The sequence below is a fragment of the Haliotis rufescens genome, unplaced genomic scaffold (genome assembly GCF_023055435.1).
Source record: "Haliotis rufescens isolate VD_foot unplaced genomic scaffold, xgHalRufe1.0.p SCAF_4, whole genome shotgun sequence".
Classification (NCBI taxonomy): Eukaryota; Metazoa; Mollusca; class Gastropoda; order Lepetellida; family Haliotidae; genus Haliotis; species Haliotis rufescens.
Window position 1 is genome coordinate 46,645,721 of NW_025964112.1, and position 26,122 is coordinate 46,671,842.

The 26,122-nt window shown below is 38.5% G+C and overlaps 1 protein-coding gene across 4 annotated transcripts in view; it reads left to right on the forward strand.

Moving 5' to 3' along the window:
* Positions 1–26,122, forward strand: part of LOC124152011 — a 126,043-nt gene that overhangs the window by 38,054 nt on the left and 61,867 nt on the right. Inside the window, exon 1 of one of the 4 annotated variants that reach the window (XR_007218066.1) lies at positions 17,940–17,985. The exons of the other annotated variants lie outside the window; for them this stretch is intronic. The gene's annotated coding sequence lies outside the window, so the exon portion shown is untranslated. Of the gene's footprint in view, positions 1–17,939; positions 17,986–26,122 lie in introns of those variants that run through there. 4 annotated transcript variants of the gene reach the window in all.

The following is a 26,122-nucleotide window of genomic DNA, read 5'->3' on the forward strand; positions in this document are numbered from 1 at the left end:
AGTAATATGCCCATGCAGATGGGGAAGTATTATGTCCATGTAGATCTGGAAGTAATATGTCCATGTAGACGAATTAATATGTCCATGTAGACCTGGAAGTAACATGTCAATGTAGACTGGAAGTAATATGTCCATGTAGTCCTGGAAGTAATATGTCCATGCAGACTGGGAGTAATATGTCCATGCAGATGGGTAAGTAATATGTCCATGTAGACCTGGATGTAATATGTCCATGTAGATCTGGAAGTAATATGTCCATGCAAATGGGGAAGTAATATGTCCGTGCAGATGGGGAAATAATATGTCCATGTAGTCCTGGGAGTAATATGCCCATATAGACTTGGAAGTAATATGTCCATGTAGATGTTGAAATAATATGTCCATGTAGATGGGGAAGTAATACATGGACATATTACTCCCAGGTCTATATGGACATATTACTTCCAGGTCTACTTGGACATATTATTTCCAGATCTTCCTTGACATATTACTTCATATATACATATATAACTACATAGATATATTGTCACTTATACGTATCCATCAATATGTTTTCAAGATGCATATGTTTTGTTTTCAGATATTCATGATCATGATTCTTCTCGCATGCTCCTTTTATAAAAAAAATTCAAAGAGCGTCATACGACTTGCTCAAATGTTGTCTCAATGTATATGTGGAAATGAAATGGCCACGTATATGGGGAAGTGACATCTCAATGTGTGTATCAAAGGAACATCTCCATGTGTATGTGGAAGTAACACCACCATGTATATGTGATAGTAACATAAGCTTGTATATGTCGAAGTACCAGATACATGGATATGTGAAAAAGAAAAGGCCATGTAGATGGGGAAGTGTCATATACATGTGGAACAAACATCATGTGAATGTGGGAGAACCAGATACATGTATATGTGGAAGTCGCCTAACCTTGTATATGAGCAAGTGTCATACGCATGTATATGTGAAAGGACATCACCTGTATATGTTGAAATGACGTCCGGATTACAGTTTCAGTGGATCCAGATACGTGTAAAGGACTCAACTCTATGACATCCCCGTGATATTTGGAGGTAACAAATGCACATATACTGAACATAACATATCCATGCATATATCGACAGAAATCATCAAGCATCCATGTATATATGTGACATATCCATGCATATCTGAAGGCATCATAACCGTGTATATCTGAAAGCAACATATTAACGTTTATAGGTAAAGGCAGAACATCTCCTTGTTTATGAAGTATCCCTCATGTATATCCGAAATAAGTCCATCCGTACATCCATCTGAAAATACCATCCCCATAATTATTTTACGTAAACACATCCGTCATGCAGTTGAAATGTTGTCCAAAGTGATTTTGAATCCAACTCACGGTCGTGAGTGGGGAAGAAGTGTTGACTTCTATTCTGAAAGTAGCATCTCTGTTGCAGTTAAACCAGTAGGGATCTCTGGCAGAAATGAAATTATCATTTGCTCTCTCACTCAGTTGCAACCGTGCCACTTGTAAGCACAGTCGAACATGTCTTCCTACCTGCTATACCCAATTAAAGCGACAAACACATTTCCATAATCATAATAATCTCAACTCTTCATGGTATTGTTTCCATGGATACATCATGGCTTCTTGAGATCAGCATGAGGTCCGATCAAGGACAATATTCTCATTTAATTCATATTATTGAGAGTTATAGTTCGCCAAGACCTTTTTTAATCACATCGATTTGAATAAATCTACCTTTACACCAAGCTGGAATCTATTTCACAGTGTTTCCTAACGAAATGCTATGTAGAATAAATTATGTTTCAAGCTATTATTAACAATGTATACTGTGAAACCTTTTTTAGGGTGGGAAACGTTTTAAAGTGCATAAATATGTAACAATATATAGGTATGGATATATACATACAAGGGACAGCACACCTAAAGCTTTCACGTATATAATCCGAAAAGTTCGTATTCTGGACGAATGAACAGTGTATTCAACCATTCGGATTAACTGAAGTTAGGTATATATCAGATATGATTGCATATTGTTTCATTAACTCCGCCTTATCAGTACTTAAACTGAAAGAGAGAAAAAATATTTTCAGCCGTAAAAAGTGTGAGTTGCCTCCTTTTTTGAAACGACGAACACAGTGATGCCACCACAATCAGACGAACATTTGCAAGTCAACACAAGGTAGATAAAATCAGGAAACAAATAAAAACCAAACTAAGTTCACCATTCAATACACATTGAGATACTATCGAATTCAAGAAAAAACAAACTGACATATCCTTGTCTTTTGCTTGGAGATTCAAATTACGCCAGAGCTAATAAACATAGATTTAATGTCCCTTAGACAAGATATAAAACGTCTTTAACGGTTAAATCGACTGCCTGTGCATGCAATAACTATATAAATATCATAGGAACATACACCCGCCCTAGCGTGTGGAATGATACTTCACGGGGTCACATTTACTCTTTCCATTTTAAATATCTCGTTACTTTTGTGGCCAGCATCATGCAGGAACACAATTAATCCTTCAAACAATAGAGTCACGTTTTACCTCGAGGAAACAGAGAACTGTAAATATAATAATACATAGATTTGCAAATGAGCCTGTACTCCATTTCAATAGCGTTATCGGTGTTGGGAGGGGGGACTGAGTTTTATCTTGACCTCCATCATAGTAACGAGTGTTTAGCGGTATTACTTATGAGAAAAAGATTTTTATTGTATTGATAAATGTAGTCATAACAGCGTTCCTATCTGGAAGAAGTGCTGCTATTGACACGAAAGAAAGAGATCAACATGTGTCTTTATACCTGGGAAATTGGCATCTGAAATTGACACCCTTTACCAAATACTCAAATGCAAGTTGAAACAATATGTACACGTGTAATGTACATTGTGTTTGGTTTCTCTTAATGAGAATTGACACGGTTCGCGCTAGATTTATGGCACTTAGTTCGCAAACGAAAGGCGTGTCGAAGATATATCTTATCACATGCGCGCAATGCATCGCGACTGAACAAAACGATATTAAAGGTGAAGGACGAAATGTAACATTTTGTGCTGTTTTCTTATGCTAGGAAATTGAAGTTTGTTTGTTTGTTTGTTGTTTAAAGCCGCACTCAGCAATATTCCAGCTATATGACGGCGGTCTGTAAATAATCGAGTCTGGACCGGACAATCCAGTGATTGACATCATGAGCATCGATCCACGCAATTGGGATAAGATGACATGCATCAACCAAGTCAGTGAGCCTGACCACCCGATCCCGTTAGTCGCCTCTTACGACAAGCATAATGATGCCAAATACAAGATTTTTTGCTTGCAAATTGGTGTCGTAAGTTGTGAATGAAGCACATGCTACTTGTGTCGTATTTTAAGATACAGATATTTACATCCTACATCAGCTGATCTGACAGCCTCACTTCTAGGTTCACATCCTCTATTGAACAAGCGTTTTCAAAGGATGTTTATTCGGCGATATAAATGGGGCATTTTGTTTATAACCTTAAAACAAAACATCGTTGAAAATATCAACAAAAATCTACTGTCGTCACTGATTTTCAGCGATTCATTCATGTAAATATGTAATGCCAAAAAATAATTGTAATGCAAATTGTGTGAGAGGCGTAATCAGGACATTCTTACCCTTTTCGCGAACACCTTGTGTCATCAGTGATTTTCAGCGATAGAATTACTACACATCCATGGAATTATCATTCAGTAGAGCCTTTAAGCTTGTTTCTGCTGAATGCTCTGTCTCTTGCCAACGGTACATTTCAACACAATATAAGGGCAATATGAACATGTTGTTTTCAACTTTTAGCCTACTCAGCATAATTGATGACAACACAAGGGAATCTACTCAAAAGTCTGTATAGCATTTCTAATCATTTTCGGGAACACCTGGTGTCATAAATGATGTTCATTGATCCTTTCAGATAACTTGCACCACTATTTATTCCAAACTAATTATTCTCTTCATATTAACGCTACTATCAAGGAGAGATTGACGGACTAGGTACCCGAAGGCACAGCAATTCGCCGTGCGGAGTTGCGCCCCTTACGCGTGCAAGAATTCCATTATCATTGATTTCCATTCCAAATACATCCTGTCGACAGCACCAAACACGTTCTGATTCTAGTTTTGGTTTGGGGGCACGGGTGGCCCAGTCGTCTAAGGCGCCGCGATTCGCTGTGCAGAGTTGCGTCCCTTGGACACGCCAGAAACCTATGATTGTGGGTTCGAGTCCCGGTTCGCTCCCATTATGTTTCTAAGTTTGTCAGCACCATACGCGTGCTCGTATGCACCGAAGTGGTAAACGTCTGAGACCTGCATCGCTTCGGGCTTTCCTCCCACATTAAGCTGACACGCCGTGATATTACTGGAATACTTTTAAAAAGCGGCGTTAAACCCAACTCACTCACTCACTAGTTTTGGTTTCGTCATATTTTTGCTGGTTGGTTTCACATGCTGGTTATGATTCTTGTCTTCATAATGTGCTCGTGGGTTTCATGTCCTGGTGACCCGTGAAGATCCGGGGTAGAATAGGTCTTCATTAACTCAGGCTTGCCGTAAAAGGTGACGATGCTTATCGTAAGAGGCGACTAACAGGATCGGGTGGTCAGGCTCGCTGACTTGGTTGATGCATGTCATCGTATCCCAATTGCGTGGATCGATGCTCATGATGTCAATTACTTGATTGTCTGGTCCAGACTCGATTATTTACAGACCGCCGTCATATAGATTGAATATTGTTGATTGCGGCGTCAAACAACAAAAAAAGGAATCATATCCTGGTTTCGATTCCTCTTTTATCTTTACCATATTCGTGCTCGTGTGTTTTACATCCTCGTTATGATCCTTGTTTTGTCTTCGCCGTACTCGTTTTCGTTGGTTTCACATCCTGATGTTGATTCTTCTTTTGTCTTTACCATATTCGTGCTCGGGTGTTTCACATCCTCGTTATGATTCTTGTTTTGAAAGCATCGTAACCGTCCTCGTAGAATAGTAAAAAACCTGCATCACTTGGGCGCTCCTCCTACAGAAAGCTGACACATCATGATGCAGTCAACTACGGTTATAACGAACACGCTTATAACGAATTGACGGATAAAACGAACTATTTTGGGGGTCCTGTCTTTTTGCTGTATATATTCCGTACATTTGCTTATACCGAACTTCGGTTATAACAAATTAAAATTAGTGTTCCCTTTGAGTTCGTTATAACCGTAGTTTACTATAGAACTATTTAACTGCTAAATCGTCTTCACCTCACTAACGTTACCATGTCCGTGAAACATGAATATCTAAAAGCATATGTGGATGAATACAGTGACCTCTCTTGTCTGGAAACCCTTTTCATCTGACAATTTCTAAAAGTAAAATATACATATGTACCACTGACACTCAGTAACCGTTAGCAATGTGTCCAGATGTGTAAGCCGGTCGGAATTGTCTTTGTAAACATTTTTTCAGTTATAAATATCATGGCTTCATTGTTATTCTCCTAGGAAATCCTGATACACGATCTATTTCTTGTATCACAGTTATCTGGATGTCCTTGGAACCTGTAACTCCGATGAAACTGATAAGGTACAATTCATTAATAAGATTAATGACTTGAATGTATTTGTTGCGTATGCTATCGCGAAGCAATCTCATTGACCGTATAGAAACTCAATTCATTACGAATTATCATTATGTTTGATGGATTTTAAGGACGACAGATATCATTTCGTAACGAGATTATTAATATTTTCACGATTATATTGTTTCAAAAACGAACAGGGAATTAATATCATCGAAATCGTTCCAAACCAAAATAATTTATACAGATTTATTAAGCCACTATTCCTTTCTATTTCTCGGGGACGTAGTACACTTGGTTTCGTCAGTCTGTGACAATGACTTGAGGATATCACAGCTACACCTCACTAGGGTCAGCTCGGCCATCAGGACCACTCCAGCGAGCTCTTAGTATGCGTCATGGGGCCTTCTCGGATTAAGTTAAATCCCTGCCTGTTCACCGCTCACCTCGCTTGAAGGACAGCCGAGAAAGGCCCGTCAGGCCTTGACATCCGTACACGCAACTCGTCGGGACTCGCACACCTCGAGGGAGAAACTTTTATATTCCTAGTCATAAAAATCTCATAAACAGTCAGTAAAGATACAACTTTATAACATATTTCTCGCCTCTTGGGTCCGGGCCACAAGCTACTGTGGTCGAACGTCCAAAGTATTCCTCTATTGAGCAGTAATCCGTTATATTTATGAGATGCAAACGGACAGAGGACTAAGACAAACTGTTTTGTAATATCAACACGGATAACATGGGATAGAATGGCTTAGAACGAAAAAATCCGTCCGATATGGTCACTGGTTATATGAAAGTGACCCACGACAGTTTTACGACTGACTGTCCGGCTTTGAAACCTCGCTGAGATTAAAGGATCATCTCATATTCTGAAAAGATTTTTTTGTACAGGAAACGAAATTGTTTTCTCGGATATTTATGGAGGCACGGAATAAGGCCCCGACCTGACCAGGTGCGCTAAGGTTTATGGATAAATTTGCAAAATAGTTTTGTACATTACGTGTGTCATCAGTATTATTACTTCAGGACAATTTTATGTGTGACATGATTAAAATTATATTCTTTGCGACACAGCACCACGTGTTTTGCGGGAAATGTTTTTTGGTTTCCAACGCTGTATTTAATTGTTTTGTTTGTTGAAGTAAATAACGTTTAGCCATATAATGTATTTTGTTGTCATTATTATATGTAAGTTTATCGTAGAAGAATATTAAGGTATTGAAATTATAGGGTGATAGCCCATTACAATCCTATATTTTATACATTCAAATATTGATTGTCTTTAAAATAGGTGTATACGAGTATGCATATGTATAGATTGATTATTGGGGTGTCCGCTAGCCATATTATGTAATATAATTGATTTTATGTAGAATGGTTTTATTATAGCCATCCTAGGAGCCATTTTTGTTTCCTTTTCGCCAACACCTGGTGTCAGTTATTTTCAGTGAGCCATTCATATAATTTCCAATACTGTTTTGCCTTTTTAAATCAGTTTCGACAGATATTCGAGGTGGACTTTTCTCTGACGTTTTAACTTAATAAAGGTGCTGGTCCCAGCTGACGAGTTTTTACCAAATACAGTAAACTACGTTTGTAACGAACACGCTTATAACGAACTGACGGATACAACTGGTCTTTTTGGTCCCGGCTGTATATATGCTGTATATACTCTTATAACAAACTACGGTTATAACGAACTAAAATTAGTCGTCCTTTTGGGTTCGTTATAACCGTAGTTTACTGTATATTACATCCATAAACTCCGGTGTTATTATCTCCTGTTTAATGGCAATAGGGCCAATACTGACGGCTAAACGGATAGGTGTCAATGTGCCTACATGTGTGTGTCTGCACCAGACCAGAAGGAGCACTTTCGAACCAAAAACACCACTTTGGCAATAATGTACGTAACCCTATAATGCCAGACACAATAATGACCGGTCCTTCAATCACTTATCGCATCGAGATCCCTTCTGCATGGACCATGACCAATTGAGGGGACTGCAGAAAGTGACATCTTGCACCCAATTGAAAGATACATGTTTTACGAGCCAAATAAAATATCAATTTGAGAAATATTTAACCGGGGGCTGTGGAGGAGGCCACGTCATGGCTGTCCATGATAGCCGGACTGGTCATCTGTGATCTCTGACCACTGACAGTCTGTCGGGGCGGGTGAATTACGTTCGTTACTGACATTGATTACAGTTCGTGGACATTAAAACATAGCCGACGGCAATTTGCAATGACTTTTGCCGCGAGACAAATTTGGGCCTTGTGCCGTTGCAGTTTAAGACTGGAGGGCTCTGCTTTATTACCTTTGTCTACAGAAGTAGGCGAACTGCTCACCTAGAATTGCACGTCTATCATTGTTCATAATGAGTCCCGGTGAGAAACGGTAGGCGGGGCCGATTGATCTTCTAACATAATGCAGTGATTGGAAATTGACAAGTTGTATGAAATGAACATGTCAGATTCTTCTTTGATATTGACAAGTAATCAGCAACATTACGTTTCACATGTAATACTTTAATCAGCAAATACCATCGTTTCTTTGTGCTAATTTACTTTCGACCATTAAACTGATAATCAGAAAACATAGTATTTAATCTGAAAACACAGTATCTGTTTTGCGATAATATATTTGTTTATTCCAGTTTATACAAGATTGTGTTGTTTGCGCAAACGTTCCCCCATAGAAGTCATTTCACAGCATGTATGGCTTTTACTCGTTTCATGTGATTATTATAGACATCTTCACAGAAAGACCCTCAATAATCATCAATAAATATTGCTAGGCTGTGTACACGTAACATGCATATCTAATGTTTAAACTAATTTTCTCACAAATTTGTAAATATCTTTCAACAAACGTCATACGTTTTCCTACCTAAACGGATTATGTCCCTCAAAGAAATTGGGCCGTTTTTGACTTATCAAGTGTCATTTTTCTAAAATTTATATTACACGTTTTTTTGGCAACATTTTCTTGGTAGTCGTAGACGTCCAAGCTGTTCTCCCAAAACGAGGCTTCAATAATGTGATCTATTTTTAGCGGCAGGTGGTATCTACTCACAAGTCATGACGTGAAATTCATGGTAACCACTAAATAACCAGTTAATGTATTTCCTCGCCTAACACGACATTTCCCCCCTTCTGCACAATGCCGATTACACATGTTCTTGGGCCCCGAAATGATTAGGTCATTTGAGTAAAAACGGAGAAAGCAATTTTCGGATCTGGATTTGGCGAACACTGGACTGATTTTGAAAACACAATAAGGTCAACCTCGTCACGGTTTATAGTAGACGTCCAGTTAAGTCAACGTTTGGTATAAATGTATCAAAATGTCTTCTTTTGCACAGCAGATGTGGCTCCGAGTACAAAACAAAGGACAGTCATAAAATGTTCGTGTCACGTGTTTTACCGTTGTGGAAGTATTTCGGGTGTGTCGACGATCACCTTTAAACTGACAACGAATACCTTTTATGCTTCTTTTGTATGTAGCCAACTTTTAATCAAGAGTAGCATTGTGGGACGAACGCAATAAAATCATTTAGTATGCGTAATCCCAAATTACAATTCTAATACAGTACACTACGGTTATAACGAACTCAAAGGGATCACTAATTTTAGTTCGTTATAACCGTAGTTCGTTATAAGCATAGTTGCAGCATTTATACAGCACATGGACAGGACAAAAAAAAAGTTCGTTATATCCGTCAGTTCGTTATAAACGTACTTTTACTGTTTATATTGCATAATGTAATAATGTCCAAATTGCAAATCCCAGCATTGACATGCCTTGTCCCGGATTTCATACGGATTATCATTATCATTTTCATGGTTTTCACATGAAAATTAGATTTGGAAAAGATTTATCAAAACTTTACTTGACAAAAAACAGCCACCGAAACACTGCAAGTTTGAGGTCCAAAACACAACTATGATACGCGTATCAAATACATCTCCATCTGATAACTATTTCTTTTTTCTGTCATTTTAAGCCACCGTCGAACCTGGATGCTTTCCTTTGCTCGGACGTGTTTGTATGTATTTGCGTGTTGGTTATATAACTTTATGTACAGACTGTCATTTAAGTGTTGGGCACACTGATATCGGATGAGGACACGTTTTAACTTATAAGGCGTCGCCAGTTTGAAAATAATTTAACCATCCGATGGATGAACATTGTGACATCATACCGTGATAAGAAAGAACTTAATAGTACTTGATTTATGTGTCTTTTTAAAAAAGACTATGTACGTTATTACATCGCATACTCTATGACTGTGCGTAATACTTTCACATTTTTATCAAAGTTATTGACAAAATTTAATATCGTAGTGACAAAACTCGAAAAAATGCATATTTTAAACATTGGCGTTATAGCGTTGACAAAGCTTTATTCCCACGTCGACAAACTGTTTGTGGTTTGCGCGAAGATGAAATGAAGTTTGAATGTATTTTTTATGTGAAGCTAATCATTTGTAAACAGTTGTCATTTGACATGTAAAACGAGAACAGATCAAACATTTGTAATTTCCTTGCTTTCATCTGAATTTGCGGGAAGGCCGCAACTTATCCGTGTCACATCTTGCAAATGACAAATATCTTTTCTTGCCAAGCTTGTCGCGATAGGATCTTCTGGCTTGAAAAACGCGCCAACCTGACCCCAAATGGCCAAGGTTTGCTGCAAATTAAACCATAATCCCCTATGCTCTCTTTGCCACAGAAGGATCTACATTATGATGCGGGATTATTTGGGACTCTCAAGGGAGCTATGTGGTTCCTTATCACTGAGAAATTTATTCATACGCTATTGATTTGTAGCATTGAAGAAGAAATAGGACTAACGACTACAATACTTGCACATCGGATGGTTTACGGGGGCTTGCAGGGCGCAATGTCTCGACAGAAAATCTCTTTGTTTTATTAATTTCTCGTTTTATTCCCTCTTTATCTGCAGTTTGTCTTGTTGATATTTGAGTAAACCGATCCATTTGTTTTCATTTCAGAAGAAACTATTAATCACAAATATTTTGTGGATATTGATGAGGATTTTGGCTCTATATTCACAGTAGCTTTCTATCAAGTTTCATTTACAACTAAACATGTTGAAAGCGTTCGCGAAGCTCAAAACAGAAATTTTGTTTCAATGTTATTTCTCATCACAAAGCAAAAGCGTTGTCTTATGATTGACCAATGATGTTTCTGCACAACACAAAGCAAAAACTTAAAAGATCGGTTTAATGTATTAGTTTTGAATGACATAACAAGCGACAAATCCCATTCAATAATCACGAAATGTCAGTTCAATGTAAGATTCCAACTATATCTTGAACACGTGTTTATGAATCACTATCCAATAGCTATGATACTAGGTGTTCGTGAAAAGGTGAGCGTATCCTGTTCAACCGAGGCCCAACCCACAAACACATGCAAAAGCAAGTCATTTGTCAACATGAAAAAGTCACGGGATCGTACAGTTAAAAATGCCTTCAAATACGGTTTAAGTAACATATTACTAAGCATTAATGTTTGAAACATAGATAACGTGCAAAGGTTTTCGTTTACCTAAACCTCTTATTGTTAAGCGATTAAGTAGACAGAAAAATCACGAAAACAAATTGAAGACGCGTTTCTTTGTAACAGGAACCTGCCGCAACTATGTATATGTTTTGTTTGTTTGTTTGTTGTTTAACGCCGCACTCAGCAATAGTCCAGCTATAGACGGCGGATGTATATGCACATGCATATTCATAATGTTTACAGTCATGATATGCTGATGTCATGGTGACATGTTCATGTCATCGCTGTGGCAGAGATGTAGATATATCTTCTCTCCATCACTGTGAATCACTTGCATCAACTTTCAGGTTGAACTACAACTTGAGTAAATGCAACGTACACAGATTGTAAATATTGTGTGCACATCAATGCAGAAATGTCTTTCGCTTTTTACATTTTTTATCAAAACATTTCATCTTCTCCTTCCAGCTCTTAAACAGATGTGAAGGTTTGTTTTTCATTCGTATTGTTCAATTTTTCTTAAATCAATACCACAGCTGTTTATATAAAATCTTGCAAAAAGACAACAGAAAGGTTTTCGAGTACCCATATTCAACGGTTAGACTGAAACAAAGCTATTTTATAGCATTCTGAAAAGTACGTGCATATGTCTTGTTCTCTGTATCCACGCGCTCTACACCAAGACAGTTTTGTTTGATTCATTTTCATGTTTATTTGCAACATTCAAGCCTTGGTGAAACTTTCAAAACGTTTATAATGTGTGTAGGACAACTGGACGAATCAATGACCCGCATGGTGTTTGATGACTGTTTTTCGGGTGAACAATTGACTTACCTTTTCGTGTGTTTGTGACGCTCACCATGTTGCGAACATCTGTATCATCACTATCTGACAGTCACTCATCAAAAATGATAAATACAATGGACTTATTTCATATGAAATATATCGATTATGGAAATCGTGTTGTAACCATCTTGGGTGTGTTATAATTTCATTCAAAAGTCTAATTCGTCACGCCAAAGACCCGACTTCGATTCCCCACAAGGGTACAATGTGAGAAGCCAATTTCTGATGTTCCGCCATGATATTGCTAAAAGCGACTTAAAACCACACTTCTCTGTCTTATTGAAGCAGTTATTGCCAAAATATATCAAACCAACGCTGGTTGATAGGTGGAATTATTAATGAAGAATCGCAAAATTAATATTAAGAAAAGTCTTAAATGATAACATTATCCGAAACAAAGAAGCTGAATAGCTTCTCCTGTGGTGGTTAGATATCAAGAGTCACTTTTTTAATTAGATGTTTGTCGTTCGGCGTTGTGTCGGATACACGTCTTGTAGACATTCTGTCATGGTAAGTAGAATTGATTTTCTGCCATACATTCACAGTATGACATCAAACCCCGCACGAAACTCTCCGAACAGATGCATATATGTTAATTATTTTCTTAAATCAATACCACAGCTGTCTCGAAAACACAAACAATTAAACGTCTCCACAGCCTAAATCTGTTATTAAATAGTTCATCAAAATACTGGCCAAAAACTTAAAATATGCAGGAAAACAATTATCAACCATGAATTTACATTACATTGTGCAATATGACGACATTCATATGCGGGTATTAATCAATTAAATTATTTATTTAATAAAAACAGATAACCGTTAACTAACACATGCTACCGAAACATGTGACGACACTTTCGTGCGCTTTCTAGATGGAATCAAATAATTTTTTATGGAATTTGGAAAAGAACACAATATTTTATTTTCAGCAAGCGTAGACGAAGTCTCCGTAAAGATACAAATAAACCAGATGTTATAAAACCATAATTTTGTTAACACATAACTGGTGTTTGTTGTTTGTTGTCGCTTATGACACTCGGAAACGTAATACAGAGCGTGCCTGCCGGGGGGCACAGACGACCAGCTCATCAATTTCGTCACAATTCGCGCGCAGAGTTGTTTCCCTTGGGCGTGCCAGAATCCTATAGTCGCGGGTTCTAATCCCTGATTCGCCCTGATTATGATTTTTCTTGTGGAGGTAACATCCCCGTGCTCGTGGTAATCATGTAAATCTTGTATATTAGGGGTCCTCATTCCAAATCCCTAAATATTACTCACTCACTCACTCACTTTTAGCTGAAGCCATGAGTATCATGCAGTTAGATCTCTATCGCCAAAGCTTCAGGACAATTTGTTTAAAATGGAAGCAATTTTCGTCTTAAATTTACTGTGAAATTCTGGACTTCTCTCTTTGTGTTTGGGTACGAAGTAGATATCCCACTGGGCATCGATTGTGACCCGCATCCTTGCTAATCTGATTCTGCTCGGATTAGCAAAAAGGGTCTTTGGCCAACTTAAGTTTAACTTACGCTTCAACTTTCAGTGATGGTCAAGTAGCCAATTCGTCTTCCCTTCCCATCCTCTTGTTTACCCACCCGATTATGAAATACAGGAGAATAGTGAAACCGTGTCATCTGATTCACATTTCGATATACAGTAAACTACGGTTAAAACGAACACGCTTATAACGAACTTACGGATATAACGAACTTACTTTTATGGTCCCGACTATTTGCTGTAGTTATGCTGTATATATGCTTATAACGAACTACGGTTATAACGAACTAAAATGAGTAGTTTCTTTGAGTTCGTTATAACCGTACTTCACTGTATAAAGATTCACAGTGACAAAGTCTCTTTCCACAAGACTGTTTGACAGAGAGATGACTTCAACTTTCCAATTGTCAACCTGACCTTCATGTCAAGCAATACTCATGTCTCTCAGTAGCTTGGTCAAAAAGCCAATTTCCTTCCACTAATTTACCCACGTGACATGGAAATAAAAGAGGCCTGCTTACTCTGGTTCATATTTCGATTTATGCTTAATAAATCAGTTTGACCAAAAAAAAATGATCCGACTTCAGCTATGCAGCAGGAGACTTTCTCTCAGTGTCGAGCAATATTCAAGCAGCCCCAGTCTTTGGTGTGTACATATCACAACTTTTGTGGTACAATTATGTTTGCTCTTTCCACAATTTTACAGAGCGTCATGCGACTTTGTTGTTCAGGGTTGTAACATTCAAGCCCTTGGGAAAGTTTTCAAAACGCTTTATGACGGACATGTGTTTTGACGCATCAGTGACAAAAAAGTGTCCGATGCAAATTCATGTGTTGACTTTCCTTTGCATGTGTTTGTGTCTTGCCACCTGGTTTCATCACTGTTTGATAATAGTTCATAAACACATGCTGGTGATGTAGTCGTTCAATAGATTCTGCTTTTAGCAGAGTTTTATTATCATTATGGAATGGGTTTCATCGCTTGTGTTTAGACGCTTAACGTAACTTAATCATGTTCGTAGTGAGTGCATGTAGTTGAACGCCGCAGCAATTTTCCAGCTATCGCACACCTGACCATCCGATCCATTTATGTCCCCTCTTTAAGGCATATGATGCTCGGAATAGATTTTAACCCTGGTTTCCTTCTCGCCGCGAATAGCTGCAAGATTGTTGATCTAGCGTTAACCAATAATCACTCTCTCGCTTTCTTCCTTAAAGCTCCTTCAAAACTACGTTTAAATATTTATGTTATTGACATTAAAGATGGAGTGAAAATAAATGAAGTCATATTCAACTTAATAGTCTTGTGTATCAAACGTCCTTCAAAGGGGGGTAAGATTGACCCACTGTTGCATACCACTGCCCTGAATCGTGTACCAGGATCAGTGGTAATAGCATTCCTTATTCGGTCCGATTATGATCCTTGTCTTGTCAGCACCCTCTCCGTGCTCGTGGGTTCTACGAACACTCATTCGTCTACAACTTGCACCACTTTGGGCCTTCTCCCACATAAAGCTGACAAGTCATGATTATTTTGAAATCATGCGAAAACCCAATTAAACATATTTACGTTTAGTCCAGGAACAATATACGTGTTTACGGGTCGATTTGACTGTCAGTCCAGCGTATGATTAATTAACATTTGCCATAATACGCCCACTGAGTGACTTCACAGCGTTATGATCGTTGTCATGACAACACGAATCCTGGACACAATTTCAACGGAAACAATCATTATTCCAAAATGTATCAGTTGTCAAATGTCATAAAACCCATGTCGAGTGATAGCGGTGTACAGTGAAACATCAATATCCCGTGAACAGTATCCGTGAACCCTTCCCGTAAACAATACCCGTAAACAACCTGCAACCCAAATACGCGTAATGCTTGAATCGTCAACAAACAATTGACCAAAGATTCATAAATTGATATTTGCATTTGCACCGGGTGCTGACTGTAGGGCAGGACATGCTTGCCCATTTCGTGAACATCTGATGTCATCACTGATTTCAGAGATCCACACATAAACCCATGAACTAATAATGTTCACCGCTCTTTGGCCTTTTTCCGCCCAATGGAATCTGTTTCGTTGACGATCTTGACTGGTTATTCTCTGGCGTTGACTGTTCATACTAGAGGGGTAATTTTAATCGGAGCGTTATTATCGGCCTGGTTAATTAATGAGAAATATATCAACGTTTAGAACGTTGCTTCATTCGGCTCGTCAATCTACATATTTATGTGTTGTGTTAAGACTCTGTAAATAGCCACATGATATCAGCGCCATATGTCGTACGATTTGATGGCATGTTTTATGCTTCATCTTTCAGCCTTGACAGTGTATCGCTTGTAATTTTGACGTTGTTTCTGATTTATATGTGTAACTAATGAATGATATGATAATGAAATAATCACATAATCAAAGTGGGTATTGGTAAATCTAAATCTAATTTGCCAATTCGACAAAAGTATTAAGCCATTTCTTCCGGATCACCAAACACCCGTAAACACCGACACCTCGTCCCCATGAACGAGGGTTGAGCGTGATCTAGCATGTGGGTCATTGTCCATCGCTTGAACATGTTAATCGTTGTCCGACTTGCTAATCGGTAAATCCATTCATTCGCAGAGGCCAATTGTACAAGTCAGACTATATGGCGGCCCAGGTAGTTTGCCCCGCATCCGCCCTTGTGGTGTCTTCAGTGGGATTTGAGGAGTGGTCAGGTAGTCTAGTGGTTAAAACGTTGGCACGTTGGCTCGAACCTCGGTTCGATCTCCCCATGGTACAATGTTGGAAACCCATTCTTTGTTTCCCCTCAGTGATATAGATGGAGTATTACTAAAAGCGGAGTAAAACCTAACTCAGTCACTCCTTTGTGGTGTAAGTTATAACGGACACCCTATTAGTCCGTACACGGATGTTTGTGTTCTGTTTTTGTATTGATATCCGTTAATGTGAGTGTCCACATTAACGGGATTTCGTTTCTAATGAACATTTAACTTCATATTCCAATTGACAAATATTCATATTTCATTTTCACAAATAATTCTTGCAGTTCCTTTGCTAGGTTTGGTACATACATTCATTGCTAGCTTGTCTCACTCACCGTAGTAAACAAATCAAAAGTAAATCAAGTTGAGTTTAGAAAGCCTCAGCTGTAAAAATTACAGAAATTATGCATTGTTCTGGGCTCAATTATGATTTTACATTTTTGTTTTGTAAATATATATGTTTAAATAAGACAACTGTATGCCTGGTAATAACTGCTTGTCTAATAAAATGCATGTATGAGGCAATCTGGTTTAAACAGTGAAATAACTCGAGTTACCCATAGTTCGAGACAAGCGGAGTACCTATATCAGACAACTGTGCCAATTATTATTATATGGAATAGCAAAGTCTTAATTGTGTTCGAATCCCACATTCTCCCTGTTTTAGTTCTTGGTTTGTCACCTCCATAACGGTGTTATTGGTTTCCGCCACAGTATTGGTTCGATGCGACCTGCGTAACTGACACTCCTCAATATTGCTTAAGTATTTTAAAAGCCAAGGGGGTCACCAGGTTAGAGTTATGTCAATGTGCTGACACACGGAATCGAAGCCAGACCATATTTGCAAAGGACAATTTGAGGTCATGTATCCCATATGCATCACAGTCGTTTCGATGCAGAAGCGTAGTTTGTTTTAACCTCACAAGTGTTAGAAGCATGTTCGTGAGAATAGTCACCTTAAATGACGAATCTTAAAGGGCCCAGTTGTCCAAAATTAGAGACCAAAGATTTCATCAATGCCAACTAAACATATTATCGTTTGTAGTCCATTATGTATTCGAATTTTTAGTGTGAAGTCCATAATTCGTGTCCTCCATTTCCACCACTGTAACTTGCCTAAAATTCTATTTTATTCTATTTTTTATTCTATTAAAAATGTATAATTGAAATTTATAGTCATTCATTTTATGTTTCTGAGAAATGTTTTAGTTTTGAAAATACTTATTATAATGATTTAAACTCGACACATACATTTATATCAACGTGCATATATTTATGTTTATTATTAAGTTTATTTTGTTTTTCAAAAACACATTCTGTAAATAAGTTAGTATCGTTGCGCAAATGCAATTTAAATTTTTTTAAACACAAATTGTGTTACATGTTAAAGTGTAGGAATGGATATGAGTATCCATAAAGGTTAACAAAATCTCTGCTCATAATGAACAGTTACATGTTCGTACAACATATAAGAGTTGCATTGAAACGCATGTAACGATGACGTACTGTGTAGTTTCGTTCTCCCCCAGCTCCAAATCATGTTTCCCCTGACTTTATCCCGCTCGCACTTTGCTTCTTTTAACCATGTTCCGATCCTATACAATGGTCTCTTATAAGTATGTAGGCTAACACTTAGTCATTGAAAACAATTTGTTTTAATAATTTATTTTTTCTTCGAAGGAACCTTTCCTCTTCTGCTGTTGTCAAGCAAACTCGACTTGGTAAGTTTGATCTAGACTTGCCAAGGCTGTTAGTTAAACGAAATACCTAGAAATATAAATCCCACAGTCATGACGAAGGACTAATTAGTATGTAGTGTATATACATGTATATGTACATGTATATGTTATACAATACTCAACTTTGGACAGGGATAATCGTACCATTCCAAATTGGAAAGGGTGGTGACATGTCTTGGGAATGTTTGAGATTGAGGATTAATTGAGGGTATACCGATAGTGCAGGACATGCTTACCCTTTTCGCAAAAACCTGCTGTCATCATTGACTTTCTGTGATCCAGTCATATAATTCTCATAACTATTTTTCCTTGTACAACCTGTGGAATTTGTTGCGGCAGTTATCCACATTCTTCAGTGGCGTTGACGTTTTGAATGTGATTTAATAACGTTGTGGAAGTGATGCATTGTGGCTACGTTTAGATTTCAAAGACAGTTTCCTGAGATTTGCAACCAACATGAAACACACAGGCAGCTGGGGACGTATACACCCCAGAACATGAGTATGAAAACCGAGTGCACATGCATGCATTGACCTTGGTAATGATAGTGTTGCATTCACTGTGAGTGGGGGTGGTCGGGTAGGCTAGTGGTTAAAGCGTTCGCTCGTCACGCCGAAGACCCGGGTTCGATTTCCGACATGGGTACAATGTGTGAAGCCCATTTCTGGTGTCCCCCGCCGTGATATGGCTGGAATATTGCTAAAAGCGGCGTAAAACCAAACTCACTCACTCACTCACTGAGAGTGGAAGTTGACGTATTATATATGGGATTATTATTTATTAGCTTATGAAAGAAAGTCCAGCGAAGTCGAAAAAAACGTTGAGTAGATTAACAAATGAAACACAACTGTTCAATAACCACATCATCATGACCCAGAATGATAGGCTGAATGAATATTGCGTTGCAGGTTTACAGCCACAGCGCCGATTACCAGTTGATGACAGTTTCAGCATGTGTATTAAATAAATGATCAAAGACAACATTAAATATCAGTCATGCGTCACAGGCTAACTTTTTTTACAAAAAATTACATCTTGTCTTTCTTTCAAGTAAGTCATGAACAGTCTGATGTGTGACGTGATTACACAGACGGATTTCGATTCCAGAATGTCGTCGTTGGAAGAATCTGAAGCGAAATGCCGCCTTATCGTGTTGATCAGGATTTGAGAGTCTGAAGCGCATGTGCATAGCTCCTCTATCGCCATACGAAACGCTGAATAGTATATTAAACTGCTTTGACATAACGCTGTACACAGCCCCTACTGCGAAGCGTGTGCTACGACTGAAACAGCTTGTAAAACACATTTAACAGAGTTCTTTTCCAAAAGGGACAGGTAGACTCCTTTTGTCCAAAATGTAAGTGCCCTCTGTTAGCCGTGCCATACATCTGTCTTCAACAATAGCCATTACTGCCAACATAAACACAACGCATGTGATCGTCGCCGTTGGTGTGATGTGTGTGGCGCTGGGGAGGTTGCCAAGGCGAGAGCTGGTGCTATGAGTGTGATGAGATCAGGGTGGGGTCATTGTGCCATGGTCATAAACTTCATCCAGGTGGACAGTCCAGGTGTGAAGTTCACGATCGCCAGTGGTCAATGTACTCCCTGTTTATCCCCGGCTCAGGGTGTGACGATCTGTAAAGTACCGTCCCTGATTTATTAGCGTTACCCGTCATACCTAAAAGCTTTTATTCACGGGGTGCAAGCATATTCACAAACGTTTATAGATTTGGATGCGAAGCCAAATAATCGAGGAGACAATACCAACTGCTCTTGGGTGTGCATGGCCGAATCTACAGCTTTATAATGATATCAACACGAGCCTTTTTGTTCAGGTAAAAGGGATAATGTCCCTGTCGATCACGTTTACTTAATTATTCTCGTCCATTCTCATATCAATTTCACTGATTAGTTGAATAAAGACTAACTTATAAAGATATTAAACAAGCTTTATATCACAGAAACGGGAGACCTCATTTGACAAGACATAGGTACAAACCTGTGTGTTATGTCGAACACCCTTATCTCGAGATATCGTTTGAAACGATCTAATTTTATTGTCCCAGCAAACTCATTATCGGTTGTACGACCTAGTACTCTTACTCGATATTTGAATAACTGTTAATTCGAAACAAATTCGATTGTCCCTCAAGCAACAAGGTATCTTCTCATACTGGAACTCTGTTGCGAACAGCAACCTTGAAGTTTCATCTTCAACTAATATCCGACATATGTCCATCGTTTTAGTGTCAAGGTATCAAAGCTTTCAAAGTCTATTGTCTTGGAACCGCGCCCACACGTTATATCTTCTCCTACTAATCCTAAGACAATAATATGCTAAACAGATTCTGATGTAGCGTCATGGAAAAGGTGGTTTCTAAAGGGCTGGATTTTTTTAATATTTGAAGGGACTTGTCAGTACTTAGAAATGCCCATTAGTATAAAGACATGCACGGGTTGGCTGGGAAAGAGATTATAAAGTCGTAGACTTCGCAAAAACGGCCACCCATTGTGTCTAGATATGACGGAGAAGGCGACACAATAGCGCCAACTGTTCACGTAATTTCTTACCTGATGGTTTTATGTTAGGCATCAGTACGTAAGGATTATGTTTTCAGAATGTTTAACATATTGGTTGAACTAACAAATTGAGATATCGGTTGTCTTAATTTATAACAAAAGAAAAGTTGAAGATTGCTTTCCGCTGTAAATACTACTGTTTAAGATTGAAATACTAATACATTAATTTGGCTTCTGTATGATGTGAAGGCAGTGTCGGCCACTCACAAATCCCAATATTAAATGATCGGGCGGTTAAAAGAATCAGTTCACTCAAGAACAAATATGACTAAATGCTTTGTCAACCACACACATGAAGCAAACGTGAGACTGTAGCTAGCTTCGTTAGTTATTTTGATGTTATCTTGGTTTAAATTTGAGAAACGATCATCAGAGTATTCACTTCTTTTAGTAGCCCGCTAAAGTCAACAAAAAATATATTGGCCTACTTCGAAACTTCGTTGACTCTTTTGAATTCTATCATTGCGACATAACCCGTCTCGTCCCGGAATAATCTTTCCGGCATTATGGTCGATAAACGTTCCGATATAAACTTTTTCCGAAGCACCGAAATGTCTGGTACGTATGTTGTTGTATGCATAAAGAGTCAGACTGAACTTTTCAAAGGTCAAATTTCTCTTTTTGTCGATGTTCTAGCAGCTACAATCTTGGGTGTTAACATTTCAAAACTTTTGAGGTACAATCGAGCAAACTCTTTCACAAAGATTTCACAGAGCGCCATTGGACTTGTTGAAAAGTTAATCAGGGTTGCAACATCATTCAATGCCCTGGGAAAGCTTTCAAAATGTTTTATGACAGACAATTGGAGGACGTACCAAGGATATAGAATCCAATTGTGACAGCGATAAATGTGAATATGTCTGATGCAGTTCCCTTATTTGACTTATACCATGTGTTCCTGTTTTGTTTCAGTTGAACACTTGACTTGTCTTTGCATGCGTTGTGACTTTTCACCGATGTACCAGGATACGCTAAACTTACCTGTTCGCGAACACCTGGTATCACCACCCTATGATAGTGATTGCTTATGATATCTTTAGAATCGCAGAGTGGACCAAAATATCTATTATGATTCTGGAGAGAGTTTTTGCTTTTACTAACAAGAATGCCTATCAATAAACCCGCTCTTGTCATCTTTATAACGAGATGAAATTATGTATGCAGTTTAATATTCTGCCCCCTTTGACAGCAACATGATTGGCAAGATCCAGGAAAAGTATAAGGATTCTTTTTTTAAATGTCTCGCTTGCCCTCACCGTATACAGTCGTCCGACTCCTTATTGTTGTCTGTGCCCTCGGTTTGGCACCTCCTGACCTCTTAGCGCACTTCAGGAACGTGCTCGGATTTTCTACTGGGAGTACAACCCGTCTGTCGATATGGGTAATGCAGAAGGTGCCGTGTTGGGGAGCAGCCACATTCTTCGCGAATATCCTGATAGGTTCATTTTGGCAGCGCTTTGTTGTACACTGGTACGTGGGGGCAAGGGCTGTGAGCTGACCATGCGCCTACCCACCCAACCCACTCGAAACCCCTCTACTGTATTTGTATTTACGTACACAGCATGATACGTACACAGCAGGTGTGTACGGTTTCACGCCGCCTTTAGCAATATACCAATGTTTTAACCGTGGTGAACACAAGTATTACCCATATAGGGAGTCGAACCATGGTCCTCGGTTCGAGGATAGAACGCTTTAACTCTCCTACATAAGCACCATCAGGCACACAGAGGACATATATATCATGATTTCCATTTCCCTGTAAAATTGCTGCTGGGATGATATTTGTTTAATCAAAATAGTATTACCCTTTGCTTTAAATGCAACGTGTACATACCAACCATTTCTGTAAGTAAACATTTCAATAAGACATTGACAGGGTGCGTTTACGGACAGTATAGCTATGAACATACTCAACACGTAATCAATTTTGAAAGGTGAGGTGAGGTGAAATGGGGTTTAACGTCGCGTCCAAGATTATTGCACTTATATAGCGACGTGCATGCACGTGTGTGTGTGTGGCTGCTTGTACTAGTCCGGACTGATGCCGATTTATAGTGCTAGCTCACTGAGATACCATGCCGCAGTTTAACATGAATACCCCACTCAGACACAGTATACTGACTCCGAGCCGACCAGTGCTTGTTTTAGCCCCTTAATGCCGAGCGCCAGACAGGGTAACAACAAGTACCATCTTTTAACGTCTTTTGGTATGACGCGGTCGGGGATCGAACCCCGGACCTTCCGCTCTCCGGGCGGACGCTCTACCACAAGACCACGGAGGCGGTCAATTATCTTTTTTTTGTTGAAAGGACTATTATTAGTGGAGTATGTCAAAATATATTGTTGCTGGCGCAAGATGGTGATAAATCACAGATTCATTCATGAAAACGTGCAAACTGTGCAAGCCAGAAGGACATGTTAACCCGCCAGTAGCATAACAATTTCATGAAGTTAACATTTTGACCTTTTCATAGCTTGAAGTTATACACATTTGCCAAGCTTCGTCTCACAAGAGATAAATATTTTTAGTTATAAATTCGAATTACAGACGGTAACACTCAATTTTACACATGACATACATTCACATTCAACCTAAACATGACACACATTCACATTCAACTGAAACATGACATACATTCACATTCAACTGAAACATGACATACATTCACATTCAACTGAAACATGACACATTCACATTCATTTAACATGATACACATTTATATTCGTTTAACACACAACAAACATTCACATTCAATTGACAGAACACACATCACACCAATTTAACATCCCACACACATTCACATTCAATTGAAACATAACACATTTATTTAACACAAGAGAAACATTCAAATCCAATGGAAACGTGACACACATTCACGTTCATTTTAAATGCGACACACATTTATATCTAATGGAAACATCACACACATTTATCTAACACACGACAAACGTTCACAGCCAAAGGAAACACGAAACACATTTACATATATTTGACACACCTCACACATTCAATGGAAACATGAAACACATTAACATTTATTAATATGACAGACCTGTCACATTTATTTTTATATATTTGACATAAATCTGTTTTACAAGTTTCACTACGGATTATTTTGGTTATTTGAGCTTTTTTTCATTTCCTTCATTTCATTTCATTCATTTGTGAATCCCTTATTAACTCCACTGTTTTGGTACAGTACATGAGGGTGGCCAAGTCGTCTAAGGCGCCGCTCTTCGCTGTGCAGATCTAGAGTTGCGTCCCTTGGAACGCCAGAAACCAAGATTGTGGGTTCGAATCCCGGTTCGCCCCGATATTGTTTCTAGGTTTTCTAGGTTTGTCAGCACCATACCCGTGCTCGTGGGTTTCACCGAAGTGGTAAACGTCTGATACCTGCATCACTTCGGGCTTTCCTCCCACATTAAGCTGACACGCCGCGATATAACTGGAATAATGTTAAAAGCGGCGTTAAACCCAACTCACTCACTCACTCACTCACTAGGTTTGTCAGCACCGTATCCGTGCTCGTGGGTTTCACCGAAGTGGTAAACGTCTAAGACCTGCATCCTTTCGAGCTTTCCTCCCACATTAAGCTGACACGCCTCGATATAACTGGAATACTGTTAAAAGCGGCGTTAAACCCAACTCACTCACTCACTACAGAACATCACATCATATGGACAACATTTTGCAAATGAAGTGAGATCAGATAACATTCAAGTCAAATTAATACTGGAACGACATATGATCCACATGCCTGCTCCCGCATAGATTGTTACATTTGATTTGCACACAATACAGCTGAAGCTCATGAGTGGGATATTTGTTTACAATTTGTGGGTGAGGTAGATGTCACTCGTCGACATTGTCCCGATTTGTATTCTGTCACGGTCTGGTTTGTTTGTGCATAAATTACATTTTAGAGAAGGGAACCATCTTGTGCACCTGCAACTGTTTCTACATACCGTTTTCCTCCAACTATTTCTACTTACCGTTTTCCTACAACTATTTCTATATACCGTTTCCCTACAACTATTTCTACATACTGTTTTCGTACAACTGTTTCTACATACCGTTTTCCTACAACTGTTTCGACATACCGTTTTCCTACAACTATTTCTACATATCGTTTTCCTACAACTGTATCGACATACCGTTTTCCTACAACTATTTCTACATATCGTTTTCCTACAACTGTTTCTACATACCGTTTTCCTACAACTATTTCTACATACCGTTTTCCTACAACTGTTTCTACATACCGTTTTCCTACAACTGTTTTTACATACCGTTTTCCTACAACTATTTCTACATACCGTTTTCCTACAACTATTTCTACATACCGTTTTCCTACAACTGTTTTTACATACCGTTTTCTTACAACTATTTCTACATACCGTTTTCCTACAACTATTTCTACATACCGTTTTCCTACAACTGTTTTTACATACCGTTTTCCTACAACTGTTTTTACATACCGTTCTCCTACAACTGTTTCTACATACCGTTTTCCTACAACGTTTTGTACATACCGTTTTCTTGCAACTATTTCTACGTCACGCTTTCCTGCAACTATTTCTACATACCGTTTTCCTACAACTATTTCTACATACCGTTTTCCTACAACGTTTTGTACATACCGTTTTCTTGCAACTATTTCTACGTCACGCTTTCCTGCAACTATTTGTGCTATCGTTTGCCTGCAACTATTTCTACATCACGTGTTCCTGCAACTGTTTCTACATCACATTTTCTTGCAACTATTCCAACATACCGTTTCCCTGCAACTATTTCTACATCACATATTCCTGAAACTATTTCTACATCACATTTTGCTGTAACTATTTCTACCTCATGTTTTCCTTCGATATCATTAATACCTCTTCGGCATTGAAAAACATTTATTATACATTAGTATTCGACTTTTCGTCACATATTTGTTTCGTCTGTCAATCTTGTTCAAATTTTTAGCACATTCTGAATATCCCATTGCGACTACAAACATGTTTCTACGAAAAGGTCAACAAGTAAACATCTGAAGTGGATCTTTTAATAATTAAACATAACATGGAATGAAAGTGTCTTTAGTTTAACTTGTTCATTCAGTCAGTTATTACATTGAAACCCAATATCAGCCATTGCAGATTTTTTCACTTGTACCTTTAAGAAAGTCATTTGTCATTTTTCCGTTATTTGTCGCTGAACCAAGAGAATGGGCGACAACGATATCATGTAATATAAACCTATATATATGAATATATGATTAAAATATAAATGTCAATTGTGTCTTTAAGCTGACCATAATCCCAGAAATCCACGCTTTGTATAACTGATCAAGATCATCCAAATTCATGCTACAACTTTTCAACAGCTCCACACAATAGCCCTCCAATTCCCCAGCCCAAAACAACTGCTTGGTCGGTTAAACGCTCAACAAAAGCTTCCATGTGAATTGGACAAATTTATGAAATTTAATATTAAAAACAATATTCCGTGTCATGTTCGCGTTTGGAAGGCGGCGTGTCGCTCTCTACA